The sequence below is a fragment of the Dendropsophus ebraccatus genome, chromosome 4, assembly GCF_027789765.1.
Source record: "Dendropsophus ebraccatus isolate aDenEbr1 chromosome 4, aDenEbr1.pat, whole genome shotgun sequence".
Taxonomy (NCBI): Eukaryota; Metazoa; Chordata; class Amphibia; order Anura; family Hylidae; genus Dendropsophus; species Dendropsophus ebraccatus.
The window spans coordinates 145,361,805-145,377,625 of NC_091457.1; positions in this window are offsets into that span (position 1 = coordinate 145,361,805).

Below are 15,821 nucleotides of genomic sequence, written 5' to 3' on the forward strand. Positions count from 1 at the left end.
TTTTATCATGTTCCTAAAACCATTCCTGAACAATTAGTCTGGAATCACACGGTACCTGTGCAGCCCCTTGCTTTAATCAAACATTGGCTGTACATCTCCTATTACACAGAGACCTGTGCGGACGGCTGTAAATTAACGTTTAAAGGGAGCAATTGGCTCTGTTACACGGGGTGATATCTGCCTGATTTTGCTTCTATGTAATAGGGCTTTAAAGGGGTTATCCAGCTCTACAAAAACATGGCCACTTTCTTCCACAGACAGCACCACTCTTGTCTCCAGCTTGGGTGGGGTTTTGCTGCTCAGTTCCAATGAAGCGAATGGAGTTTAATTGCAAACCGCACCTGAACTGGAGACAAGAGCCGTGTTGTCTCTGAAAGGAAGTGGCCATGTTTTTGTAGCACTGGATAACCCCTTTAACTGGAATAATCTATCATGTCCCTAGCAGCTCAACAGAGTACCTGTAATACAGAGAGCATCACTGGTATATAAGTTTTCCAAATGGAAATAAGAAGAGCCAACAATAATGTAACATAATGTATTCCTGAAGTTGCCTAAAAAAGGGTTCTCCTAAGATTAAATGTTATTCCTTAACCACGGGATAACTACCTGATCATGGGGGTTCCACTGCTGAGAACCCCATGGATCATGAGAATGGAGGCTACATGTCCACCAGCAGTCTGCATGCTTGTCCATCACTTTGTATGCGTCTTCTGAACATTACCCGTTAAGAGTGAATGGAGTAGTGGCAAGCATGCATGCTGCTGAGCTATTCACTTGGGGAACAAGCAGCCTTTTTGTAATCAGTGGGGGTTGACATCACTTCGATCATCTCAGCATCCCCTATCGTTTCATCTGGGAACAACCCCTTTAAGATTTTATGTTTAATCTTTAAAAATGATGCCCAGCAGTGGACTCATGCTTTACATTGAACTTATGATAATAATTCCAGTCGTTTGCTTATCCTGTATATATATTTTTTTTTTGTACAGTGGTAAAACTTTTTATTTTTGTATTATAGGTGATAAATAACACTAATAAAATGTATTTGATAAATAATAAACTTTTATTTCTGATTTTTATACTTTTAATGTTCAAAGAGTGCACACAGTAACTATATTGTGACACCTACACTTACATCCACATTTGGAAAGATTTTTGTCCCTTCATCCAGAATAACACTTGTGAGGTCAGACCTTGATTATGGATGAAGGCCTGGCTTGCAATCCCTGTTTTAGTTAATTCCAATAGGGTTGGATGGGGTTGAGGTCAGGACTAGATCCACACCAATCAAACACACAGGGCCGTTAGCCCACTGGGCTCCCTCTAAAAGTTTCCCCTCCCAGAGAGGGGTCACCAATAGTTTTGTTGGTGACCCCTCTCTGGGAGGGGAAACTTTAAGATAGAGGGAGCCCAGTGGGCTAACGGCCCTGTGTGTTTGATTGTTCTTGAAAAGACACTCTTCCCCCTTCCTATAAGCATCATTTTCTTGTGTTTAGATCCACACCAGACTCCCCCTTCATACCTTTATGGACCTTGCTGTGTGCACCAGGGCACAGTCATGCTGGAGAAAAAAAAAGGCTGAAGCCAAACTGTTCCATAAATTTGGCAGCGACAATTGTCCACAATGTCTTGGTGTACCGAACCATTAAAGGAGAAGTCCGTCGCAAATTTTTATTACAGTATTGTATTGTCCCCCATAAGTTATACAAATCACCAATATACACTTATTACAGGAAATGCTTATAAAGTGCTTTTTTCCCCTGCACTTACTACTGCATCAAGGCTTCACTTCATGGATAACATGTTAATGTCACTTTCTGGATAACATGGTGATGTCACTTTCTGGATAACATGGTGATGTCACTTTCTGGATAACATGGTGATGTCACTTCCTGGATAACATGGTGATGTCACTTCCTGGATAACATGGTGATGTCACTTCCTGGATAAAATGGTGATGTCATGACCTGACTCCCAGAGCTGTGTGGGCTGTGGCTGCTGGAGAGGATGATGGCAGAGGGATGCTCAGTGTCCCTCCAGTGCCCTGTGTCCCTCAGTGTCCCCCTGCCATCATCCTCTTCAGCAGCCACAGCCCGCACAGCTCTGGGAGTCGGGTCGTGACATCACCATGTTATCCAGGAAGTGACATCACCATGTTATCCAGGAAGTGACATCACCATGTTATCCAGGAAGTGAAGCCTTGATGCAGTAGTAAGTGCAGCGAAAAAAGCACTTTATGTGCATTTCCCGTAATGAGTGTATATTGGTAATTTGTATAATTTATGGGGGACAATACAATACTTTAATAAAAATTTTCGCCGGACTTCTCCTTTAAGATTTCCCTTTACTGAATTTAAGGGGCCTAGGCCAATCTGTGAACACACATTTAACAGCTGACACAGGTAACATTCTCCTGGCATTACCAAATTCAGTCTGCCAGAAAGTAAAGCGTGATTAATTACTCCAAAAAATGTTTTCTCTGCTCCAGAGTCCAGTGGCGCATTACACCACCCCTTCTCATGCTTAGCATTGTGCTTGGTGAGGTAAGGCTTGCATCCAGCTGCTCGGCCAAGAAAATTCATACTTACATACTATATAAAAGGTATATATGGTTAAAACAGAATCATGAATGTAAGGTGTATATACATAAGGTGCAGATAAATTTGGAAAGTAATGGGTTTTGTCTAAAGATGAGCGCGACTCGAGCATGTTTATGCCGCTTACTCTGCATGTGATTACTGGTGGCTGAAGAAATTGGATGCAGCCCTAGGGAGTCCTGGAAAACCTGGATATGGCCAATGGCTGTATCCATGTTTTCCAGAATGCCCTAGGGCTGCATCAAACGTCTTCAGCCACTGGTAATCAAATGTGAGCGGCATAAAGCATGCTCGCGCTCATCTCTAGTTTTGTCACATTTTCATCTAATATATATATATATATATATATATATATATATATATATATTTCCTTTTAATCCTGATAAAATATTTCATCTCTCATTTTCATTGTGTAAAGTTCCTTGTTTTTTTTTTTTGTTTCCATAAATGTCCTCATAGATTGTAAGCTGTTGCTAGCGAGTCCTCATTCCTCTTGTGTCAGTAATTAGTGTGTAATCCTGTAATTTAGCATTGTCTATCTATCTATATATACAGTGGTACCTCGGTTCTCGAACTTAATTGGCTTGGGAAGGCTGTTTGAGAACCGAGAAGTGTTTTTCCATAGAAGTAATGTAAATGTGTTGAATTGGTTCCAGCACCAACCAATAATTACCTACAGTACCCATATATTACATTGTATGGTGCCCAGTATAATCCATACAGGACATTATCGAACAGCAATATATACTGTACAGGGAATTACAGAACAGCACTATATACTGTACAGGACATTACAGAGCAGCACTATATACTGTACAGTACATTTTAAGCAAGAAACATTCAACAGAACCAGCAATTATAGCACAGTAGGCACTAACTCCTCTCATCCTTTACTGTATAGAGTCCCCCCATCCCAGCACTGTAACAGATGGGAGATGGTGGTGCACTGACTGTACTACTACTGTACTGTATAGGCACTCCAGCAGTCTTATACAGTACAGGATGGGAGATTGCATTGCACTGCCTGTACTATTACTGTACTGTATATGCACTCCAGCAGTCTTATACAGTACAAGATGGGAGATGGTGGTGCACTGACTGTACTACTACTGTACTGTATAGGCACTCCAGCAGTCTTACACAGTACAAGATTGGAGATGGCATTGCACTGCCTGTACTACTACTGCACTGTATATGCACTCCAGCAGTCTTATACAGTACAGGATGGAAGATGGTGGTGCACTGCCTGTACTACTACTGTATTGTATATGCACTCCAGCAGTCTTATACAGTACAGGATGGGAGATGGTGGTGCACTGACTGTACTACTACTGTACTGTATATGCACTCCAGCAGTCTTATACAGTACAGGATGGGAGATGGTGGTGCACTGACTGTACTACTACTGTACTGTATATGCACTCCAGCAGTCTTATACAGTACAAGAAGGGAGATGGTGGTTCACTGACTGTACTGCTACTGTACTGCATATGCACTCCAGCAGTCTTATACAGCACTGTAATGTATGGGAGATGGTGGTGCACTGCCTGTACTACTACTGCACTGTATATGCACTCCAGCAGTCTTATACAGCACTGTACTGTATGTGACGCCTTACCACTACTTAACTCACCAGGTATAACCCACCATCCACGCTCACAAAAACGTTCAGGTGCCGAGCAAAGTTTTCATTCCGAACATTACTTCCAGGTAAATTTTTGTTCGAATACCGAATACTTTCCTTGAAAATACTGTTTGAGAACTGAACTGTTTGAGAACTGAACTGCTTGAGAACCAGGGTACCACTGTATATATATCTTACAGAATTTGTGCTATATAAATAAACCTCATTATTTTTATTATTTTATTATTATAAAATCCTTCTCCCTTTGTGCTTACCATGTCAGTTATAGTTATGGACTTATCCTCAGCGGCAGTATGTGGTTCCTCTAGCTCGTGCAGTCTGCAGTAGCTGCATATTTGGCCCTGGTGTCCTCATAGGCCTCAGTCTCAATCCCAGGGACTCTGGTGTAACATACAGTATGGTCTCGTGATGAGTAGCTGAACTGTCTCCCATCATTCCTATAAGGAAACTGGTCACAACCTATTCCATCCAAACAGGGGCGTAGCTTGGGGTTCAGTCTAGGGGGGGCGAGCAAGTCTGAGTGGGCCCCCAACCGATGATCTTACCCATAGGGAACCTCAGCAGACAACACTGCTTTCCAAATTATAAAGGGCATATTCTACTACATTACTAGAATAGGGATTGAGAGCAGTGTAAAAGGCTTTCTACATTTCACATACATGGCCATGTAAAATTTTAAAGGGGTTATGCAAGATTAGGGAACCATAGCTGATTTGTTCCAGAAACAGCACCACCCCTGTCCTCAGTTTGTGTGCGGAATTGCAGCTCACTTCCACTGACGAGAACAGTGCCTAATTGTAATACCACACATGTAAATTCTTCGAGCAGACAGTGGAATCTGCCGGAGCATATAATAGAGCCTATGTGGATTCCACACAGAGTTTTCTGACAGAATTACTCTGTGCGCATATACCTTAACAGGGGTGGCAAACTCACTGCCCCCAGCTGTTGCAGAACCACAATTCCCATCATGCCTGTGCAGCTAAAGCTAATTGCTTGTTTACACAGAGATTTTTTTGACAGATTTTTGAAGACAAAACCAGGAACAGACTATAAACAGGTCATAAAGGAAAGACTGAGATTTCTCTTCTTCCCAAATCCATTCCTGGCTTTGGCTTAAAAAATCTGTCAGATAATCTGTCTTTGTAAAGGCTCTCTAAGGCTGCATTCCCACGTTCCGTGATCCTAACGGATCACGGACGTGGAATGCATGTACCGGAGTATGTACCCCCGCGCCTGGACAGCATTTGTAATTAGATGCTGAGAGCGGGGGAGACTGTATTCATAAGCGCCGCGCTTATGAATACAGTCTAATTACAGATGCTGTCCGGGCGGGGGGGACGCCGGTACATGCATTCCACGTCCGTGATCCGTTAGGATCACGGAACGTGGGAATGCAGCCTAAAGCTTCCAAATTAATTGTAGTTTTGTAACAGCTTGAAGTCCGCAGTTTGACACCTGTGCTCTTTATGTTCAATGAATAATCTTCACTATTTAACCAAAATGTTACTAATAATGGCAGAATATACAGGACAAATAATACTGTTACACCATGACCACTACCCTCACCATCCAGTTACTGGATAGTAGCGCTATATTTTAACTGAATAACATCCACGATATAAAGCCCAATATTCTCCCTAAGCAGTGACTGTATTGAGGTTGATCAAGGTGTATACAGGTTCTGCAGTTCTTATAAGTGATTATAGTGCATCTACATCCAGTGACTCACAGGAGGCGTCTTCTCTGCAGGAATTGCAGTTGATGTTTTTGATATTCAATGTTGTTCACATTTTCCTTTGTTCTCCATCTGGTTCCGGCCATCATGAAGACTTCTCCGACCATGACTCTTCTCCACAGGATCTGCTAGAGAAACATTTTAGACTCCTTGATCCAGGATGATCCTCATCTCTATACAAACTCCCCGTAGTGTAGCCCCCTCTACACTGCCACTATGTAGTATAGGCCCCTCTGTAGTGTTGCCCCCCTAAGTGCAGTATAGGTCTCTCTGTAGTATACCCCCCTCTATGCAGTACACCACCCCTTCCCCCGGTAGGCCTTCTCTGGGCAGTAAAGGGAAAGCATGTACAGGATGTAGAGGATGCTGGAAAAGCTGGATGACCACCATCATAGATGCTGGGAAAGCTGGATGACCCCATGAAACCGAGTACAAGATGCTGGAAATGACCATCATCATAAGAACAGCACTCACCACATGATGTCTTCATGGACTTCTTTATTAATTCAACGACAGTGTCATCAAACACATTGCGGATTCCAGTGGGCAACTGTGAGGGTCCTATTCCACGGGCCGAGGAGGGCCTGATCAACGATGTAAACGAGCGCCGATATGCTAGATCGCCGCTCGTTTACTGGGCCTATTCCACGGCCCGATGATCGTTGAGCGAGGGCTGCAGGGACATCATTACCAATGTCCTTGCAGCCCTTGCAGCATACATTACCTGTCAGGTCTTCTCCTCCGCTCCGTCCTCATCCCCGAGTCCCGCGCGCTCTAGCTTCAGAATGGCCTGTCAGCTCACAGGCCACTCAGCCAATCACAGGCCGCGGGGGTCCCGGCCGGTGATTGGCTGAGCGCTCCATCAGCTGACAGGCCATTCTGAAGCCAGAGTGCGCGGGACCCGGGGAGGAGGTTGGAGCGGAGCAGAAGACCTGACAGGTAATGTATGCTGCAAGGGCTGCTTCTCAAATCGTCGGTCGCCCGCCGTGCACCGCTATTCAACCGTAGCGATGCGCGGTGGGGGAACAATGATTTTAGGTCTGGCCCTAAATGATGATCGTGATCGTGTCATCGGCTGATCGTTATCTCTATTTCACAGAGCGAGAATGGGCCGAATGGTGCCGATTCGGCCGATTATCGTTACTGTGGAATAGGGCCCTCAGGCAGTGGTAGGATACAGCCTGTTTCATTCTGATTGAGCCTCATTAAACCTCAAGGGGTCCATTGAAGCACAATCAGCACCAAACAGACTGTATCCTACCTCTACCTGACAGCTGCCCACTGGAGTCCACAACGTCTTTGATGACACTGTTGGTGAATTAATAAAGAAGTCCATGAAGACATCATGTGGTGAGTGCAGTTCTTATCTTCTTATGATGTTGGTCATTATCTGGAATCCTAAAATATGAACTAGCACCACCAGGTCTCCCCCATTCCTTATGAGGTGCTTGCTGATGCTAGTTGGGAGTGCAGTGCCAACCACTTGTCTGTCCTGCTGCAAGATGATGGAAAGCTGAGTAACCTCCATCATACAGGATGCTGGGAAGCTGGCTAACCTCCATCATACAGGATGCTGGAAAGCTGGTGACCTCCATCATACAGGATGCTGGAAAGCTGGTGACCTCCATCATACAGGATGCTGGAAAGCTGGCTAACCTCCATCATACAGGATGCTGGGAAGCTGGCTAACCTCCATCATACAGGATGCTGGGAAGCTGGTGACCTCCATCATACAGGATGCTGGGAAGCTGGCTAACCTCCATCATACAGGATGCTGGGAAGCTGGTGACCTCCATCATTCATGATGCTGGAAAGCTGGCTAACCTCCATCATACAGGATGCTGGAAAGCTGGCTAACCTCCATCATACAGGATGCTGGAAAGCTGGCTAACCTCCATCATACAGGATGCTGGGAAGCTGGTGACCTCCATCATACAGGATGCTGGGAAGCTGGTGACCTCCATCATATATGATGCTGGGAAGCTGGCTAACTTCCATCATACAGGATGCTGGAAAGCTGGGTGACCTCTATCATACAGGATGCTGGAAAGCTGGCTAACCTCCATCATACAGGATGCTGGAAAGCTGGCTAACCTCTATCATACAGGATGCTGGGAAGCTGGCTAACCTAAATCATACAGGATGCTGGAAAGCTGGCTAACCTCCATCATAGAGAATGCTGGGAAGCTGGCTAACCTAAATCATACAGGATGCTGGCTAACCTCCATCATACAGGATGCTGGGAAGCTGGCTAACCTCCATCATACAGGATGCTGGGAAGCTGGGTGACCTCCATCATGCTGTGCAGCCCCCTCTCTCCTCCTCAGGCTGTTTATTTTGGCAGCAATAAGGTTACTATCTGACACGTGGTTAGCGCCGGGGGTGGGGCTTATGTTAATAGTGGCGGGGCTTATCGGGACCCACCGAGACATTTACTCAGCGGCAAAACTGATGCCAACTCCCCCTCCCCGTGAATCCCCGCTGTCTAGTAAGGCCCCCTCTGTGCAGTGCAACGGACACACACCTACCCACCGAGTGCAACAGACACACGCCTACTCACCTCACCCGTTCCCCAGCTCTTCTGAAGCCGAGCCCGTCCTCTTCTAGCTTCCGGTGCAGGCAGCCAGCCTGACTTGCTATCATACAGGATGCTGGGAAGCTGGCTAACCTCCATCATACAGGATGCTGGAAAGCTGGCTAACCTCCATCATACAGGATGCTGGAAAGCTGGGTGACCTCCATCATACAGGATGCTGGAAAGCTGGCTAACCTCCATCATACAGGATGCTGGAAAGCTGGCTAACCTCCATCATACAGGATGCTGGGAAGCTGGCTAACCTAAATCATACAGGATGCTGGGAAGCTGGCTAACCTAAATCATACAGGATGCTGGAAAGCTGGCTAGCCTCCATCATACAGGATGCTGGGAAGCTGGGTGACCTCCATCATACAGGATGCTGGGAAGCTGGCTAACCTCCATCATACAGGATGCTGGGAAGCTGGCTAACCTCCATCATACAGGATGCTGGGAAGCTGGCTAACCTCCATCATACAGGATGCTGGGAAGCTGGCTAACCTAAATCATACAAGATGCTGGAAAGCTGGCTAACCTCCATCATACAGGATGCTGGGAAGCTGGCTAACCTCTATCATACAGGATGCTGGGAAGCTGGGTGACCTCCATCATACAGGATGCTGGAAAGCTGGCTAACCTAAATCATACAAGATGCTGGAAAGCTGGCTAACCTCTATCATACAGGATGCTGGGAAGCTGGCTAACCTCCATCATAGAGGATGCTGGGAAGCTGGCTAACCTAAATCATAGAGGATGCTGGGAAGCTGGCTAACCTCTATCATACAGGATGCTGGGAAGCTGGCTAACCTCTATCATACAGGATGCTGGAAAGCTGGCTAACCTCCATCATAGAGAATGCTGGGAAGCTGGCTAACCTCCATCATACAGGATGCTGGGAAGCTGGCTAACCTAAATCATACAGGATGCTGGGAAGCTGGCTATCCTCCATCATACAGGATGCTGGGAAGCTGGCTAACCTCCATCATACAGGATGCTGGGAAGCTGGCTAACCTCCATCATACAGGATGCTGGGAAGCTGGCTAACCTCCATCATACAGGATGCTGGGAAGCTGGTGACCTCCATCATACAGGATGCTGGGAAGCTGGCTAACCTCCATCATACAGGATGCTGGGAAGCTGGCTAACCTCTATCATACAGGATGCTGGGAAGCTGGCTAACCTAAATCATACAGGATGCTGGAAAGCTGGTGACCTCCATCATACAGGATGCTGGGAAGCTGGCTAACCTCCATCATACAGGATGCTGGAAAGCTGGCTAACCTCTATCATACAGGATGCTGGGAAGCTGGCTAACCTCTATCATACAGGATGCTGGGAAGCTGGTGACCTCCATCATACAGGATGCTGGGAAGCTGGCTAACCTCCATCATACAGGATGCTGGAAAGCTGGCTAACCTCTATCATACAGGATGCTGGGAAGCTGGCTAACCTCCATCATACAGGATGCTGGGAAGCTGGCTAACCTCCATCATACAGGATGCTGGAAAGCTGGCTAACCTCCATCATACAGGATGCTGGGAAGCTGGCTAACCTCTATCATACAGGATGCTGGGAAGCTGGCTAACCTAAATCATACAGGATGCTGGAAAGCTGGCTAACCTCCATCATAGAGAATGCTGGGAAGCTGGCTAACCTAAATCATACAGGATGCTGGCTAACCTCCATCATACAGGATGCTGGGAAGCTGGCTAACCTCCATCATACAGGATGCTGGGAAGCTGGGTGACCTCCATCATGCTGTGCAGCCCCCTCTCTCCTCCTCAGGCTGTTTATTTTGGCAGCAATAAGGTTACTATCTGACACGTGGTTAGCGCCGGGGGTGGGGCTTATGTTAATAGTGGCGGGGCTTATCGGGACCCACCGAGACATTTACTCAGCGGCAAAACTGATGCCAACTCCCCCTCCCCGTGAATCCCCGCTGTCTAGTAAGGCCCCCTCTGTGCAGTGCAACGGACACACACCTACCCACCGAGTGCAACAGACACACGCCTACTCACCTCACCCGTTCCCCAGCTCTTCTGAAGCCGAGCCCGTCCTCTTCTAGCTTCCGGTGCAGGCAGCCAGCCTGACTTGCAGAGGCTGCCTGCACAGGAAGCCCCTGTGTCTCTGCTCCAGCGCGACGTTCCCTTTAGCTGTGCGTGCATCTTAAAGTTGTACGCACAGCTAAAGGTCACATCTGTCAGTGGGCCCCCAGCCTTGGTGGGCCTGGGAGTGGCGGCCCCCCTTGCCCCCCCCCCCCCTAATTTCGCTACTGCATCCAAGTGAACATATGGCATCTACCCAAACCAAGCATAAATGAATCGGCAGCTGAACGAATGCTCATAGGCAGTGGTCAACTCCAAAAGACCTCTATTCTGCTATGGGCAGCTAGAACATGGATTACGCCTCTAACACGAATCTGGTAGCGCAATGCTGTCTAAGTAATCTGTACTGCTCTTGCTACTGACACCTTAAAGGGTTTATTCCACAAAATGGGAAAATAAAGCCCTGAAGTAATACACATGGTTCTTAGGCTGGGTTGACATATCTGTCATGTGGTAGTATATGTGCTATGTGGTATGCAGGGGACAGATCAATAAATGCTGCATGTTTCTTGAGCCGGCTGGGGCGGGGAGTAAATATTCTGGATGGTCCACATATCCGGAGCTGTGTACAGTTTCAATCTATGAGGCAATGGATAGGACACCAGATGCAAAAGATTCAGCTTGTGGCATCTAGGGTGTCTCTATCCAACATTCGTAGCACACTGTATTCTCTACCTGTAACACCACACAGCACACTGTATTCTCTACCTGTAACACCACACAGCGCTGTATTCTCTACCTGTAACACCACACAGCACACTGTATTCTCTACCTGTAACACCACACTGTATTCTCTACCTGTAACACCACACAGCACACTGTATTCTCTACCTGTAACACCACACAACACACTGTATTCTCTACCTGTAACACCACACAGCACGCTGTATTCTCTACCTGTAACACCCAACAGCACACTGTATTCTCTACCTGTAACACCACACAACACACTGTATTCTCTACCTGTAACACCACACAGCAGGCTGTATTCTCTACCTGTAACACCACACATCACGCTGTATTCTCTACCTGTAACACCACACATCACGCTGTATTCTCTACCTGTAACACTACACAGCACGCTGTATTCTCTACCTGTAACACCACACAGCACACTGTATTCTCTACCTGTAACACCACACTGTATTCTCTACCTGTAACACCACACAGCACGCTGTATTCTCTACCTGTAACACCACCCAGCACGCTGTATTCTCTACCTGTAACACCACACAGCACACTGTATTCTCTACCTGTAACACCACACAGCGCACTGTATTCTCTACCTGTAACACCACACTGTATTCTCTACCTGTAACACCACACAGCGCACTGTATTCTCTACCTGTAACACCACACTGTATTCTCTACCTGTAACACCACACTGTATTCTCTACCTGTAACACCACACAGCGCACTGTATTCTCTACCTGTAACACCACCCAGCACGCTGTATTCTCTACCTGTAACACCACACAGCACACTGTATTCTCTACCTGTAACACCACACAGCGCACTGTATTCTCTACCTGTAACACCACACAGCACGCTGTATTCTCTACCTGTAACACCACACTGCACGCTGTATTCTCTACCTGTAACACCACACAGCACACTGTATTCTCTACCTGTAACACCACGCAGCACACTGTATTCTCTACCTGTAACACCACACAACACACTGTATTCTCTACCTGTAACACCACACAGCACACTGTATTCTCTACCTGTAACACCACAAAGCACACAGTTACTACCTGTAACACCACACACCACACTGTATTCTCTATCTGTAACACCACATTGCACGCTGTATTCTCTACCTGCAACACCACACAGCACGCTGTATTCTCTACCTGTAACACCACACAGCACGCTGTATTCTCTACCTGTAACACCACACAGCACACTGTATTCTCTACCTGTAACACCACATTGCACGCTGTATTCTCTACCTGCAACACCACACAGCACGCTGTATTCTCTACCTGTAACACCACACAGCACGCTGTATTCTCTACCTGTAACACCACACAGCACGCTGTATTCTCTACCTGTAATGCTGATATTGGAATAAAGTAAAGAACTTTTTGAATGTAATTTTTTTTTCGTTTTCATTTCCACGCACATATTATGATCAAGCCTTTTCTATCTTTGAAGTTGAGCCCCACAAAAAGGACTTATATATATATATTATCTTACATGGGATATACTGTTTCTGATATACAGTGCGGCTTTGATCCTCTGTGTTGTTTAGCATAATTTACTTGTACTGCTGCATCATTTTTGTGAATACGCTGCAGTACTGCAATGAAGCTCCAACATGTGTGAACACAGCTCTAATTTCACTGAAGACTGCTTCTGGCTGGTCAGAGATGGTGAATCAATCAGGGGATTGGGGGATCCAGCCAAGCCTCCTGCGACATCACGCCCTGCCCCCTGTCTGCATCATCAGCCTGTGCTCAGCAAACACACAATGTGAGACAGAGGCATGGAAGATTTGTCTCCTGAGGGGGGAGAGTGGTGGGAGCGGGAGACAATGTGAATTGGCACAGCTATCAGCTACCAGTGTGGCAGAACCGTACAGATATGGTAATACATTATATAGACACATCTTTATAACTTTGAATTTACTTTTAATAGAAAACAATTTTTCCTTATGTGGAGTTCCCCTTTAAGCTCCATTCCATTCAATAGAACTGAATTACAAAACTCCACCCAAACTGGAGACAAGAGAGGGGCTCTGAAACAAAGGGGCCATGTTTTTGTAGCACTGGATAACCCCTTTAGGGTACAAACACACACGACGGATATGCAGCGGATCCGTTGTGGATCTCTGCCCTGTAATGTCTATGGTCGGGATTGACATCCTGCTGCGAGTATGTCAGCATACCACCCAGTTAACCCCCCACTGGCCGGAGCATATATATTATGGATGTCCCACTCAGCCAATCAGTGCGCTGCGGTGGGGCAGCACACTGATTGGCTGAGCGGGACGTCTAGCCGTGAATCCCCGAAGCAAGCCGGAGCAGGGAGCAGGTAATGTATATGCTTTGGCCGGCAGGGGGTTAATTGGGTGGTCTCCTGACATACTCACAGCAGGATGTCAATCTTGCTGCGAGTATGTCTGCCCATAGACTTTTCAGGGCAGTGATCCTCAGCGGATCTCGCTGCGAGAAATCCGCTGCGAATCCGTTGTGTGTGTTTGTACCCTAAATGTTATTTTGTTCTAAGAATTTGTCTCTCCTATAGTAAAGCTTCCACTGTTTTGCTGTGACCAGATCCTGGGGTGGCTGTTCCACACATTCACAGTTCTCATGGTGAAGAATGCTTGTCGCCTCCGGAGATTGAACCTTTTTTTTCTCCAGGCGGAGGCAGTGCCCCCTTGTCTTTTGAGGGGGTTTTATCTGGAACATCTTTTCCCCATATTTCTTGTAGGGGCCATTCATATATGTAAATAAATTAATCATATGTCCCCTTTAACTTCTCTCTGAGAAGGGCAACTGAGCCAGTTTCACTTTACACCATGTTTGATAACTCTCCATAGTGTCTAAGTCATCCTGTAACATCTGCACATCCTCCATAGACTGTACTGTACTACAAAGCTGGGTCTCATCTGCACATCCTCCATAGACTGTATTGTACTACAAAGCTTGGTGTCATCTGCACATCTTCCATAGACTGTACTACAAAGCTGGGTGTCATCTGCACATCCTCCATATACCGTACTGTACTACAAAGCTGGGTGTCATCTGCAAAGATAGGAACATTGCTGATAATTCCATCCTCAATATCATTAATAAAAAAGTTAAACAGAAGGGGGCCCAGTACTGACCCTTGGGGTACACCACTTATTACCGGGGACCATTCGGAATAGGAATAATTGACCACCACTCTCTGGGTATAGTCAATAAACCAGTTTTCAATCCAGTAAGGGTGCGTTCACACCTACAGGATCTGCAGCAGATTTGATGCTGTGTTCAGTTATTTAAATGAAATCTGCTGCAGAAAATCAGCTGCAGATCCTGTAGGTGTGAACGCACCATTACAGATTAAAATTTCTAAACCCAAAGGGGGAGATTTATCAAACTGGTGTAAAGTAGAATTGTCTTAGTTGCCCCTAGCAACCAATCAGATTCCACCTTTCATTGCTCACAGATTCTTTGGAAAATTAAAGGGGAATCTGATTGGTTGCTAGGGGCAACTAAGACTATTCTACTTTACACCAGTTTGATAAATCTCCCCCATAGACCTTAAAGGGGAACTTTGTTGACTTTCAAATAAACCGGCTTTAGAATGTTATATAGATTTGTAATTTACATCTATTTGAAAATCTCCAGTCCTGCAGTACTTATCAGTTGCTGTATGTCCTGCAGGAAGTGCTGTATTCTTTCCAGTCTTAAACGGCACTCTTTGCTGCCACCTCTGTCTGTGTCAGGAACTGTCCAGAGCAGGAGAGGTTTACTATGGGGATTTGCTACTGCTTTGGCAATTTATGTCATGGCAGCAGAGAGCACCGTGTCAGACTGGAGAGAATACGCCTCTTCTTGCAGGACATACAGCAGATGAAAAGTACTGGAAGACTTGAGATTTTTAAATGGAACTAAAATGTATATAACTTTCTCACAGCAGTTGATTTGAATTGAAAAAAAAAATCAACAAAGTTCCCCTTTAATTCACCCATAAGGCATAGTGTCAAATGCTTTTGCAAAATCCAGGTACACTATATCCACTGCCGCCCCCATATCCAGGCTATTACTCGCCTCTTCATGAAACATATTAGGTTTGTTTGACAACGAATGTCTTTGGTAAAACCATGCTGATTAGTCCCCTATAAGCCCTTCAAAAAGTTTCCCCACAATGGACAGGGTTCCCCAACCAGTGGCTCTTCAACAAAACTACAACTCCCAGCATGCGTTGCGTGAACCCAGCCTCAATAAACCCTGGCCCTATAGTTTTAGTAAATGTCAGTTTTGCAGGGAAAAAGTGTCTGTCAGCAAAGTCACTTGCAAAAAAAAAGCGAAAAGCGCGGCGTCCCGGTTGCCCTGACAACGCACGCGTGCTCAGCGTCAGGAGGCGGCGCTGGGTGACGTCAACACGTCCAAACAAATGCAAAACCAGGAGAATAAACCACGTGACGACGTCGTAGCTCACGCCCAGA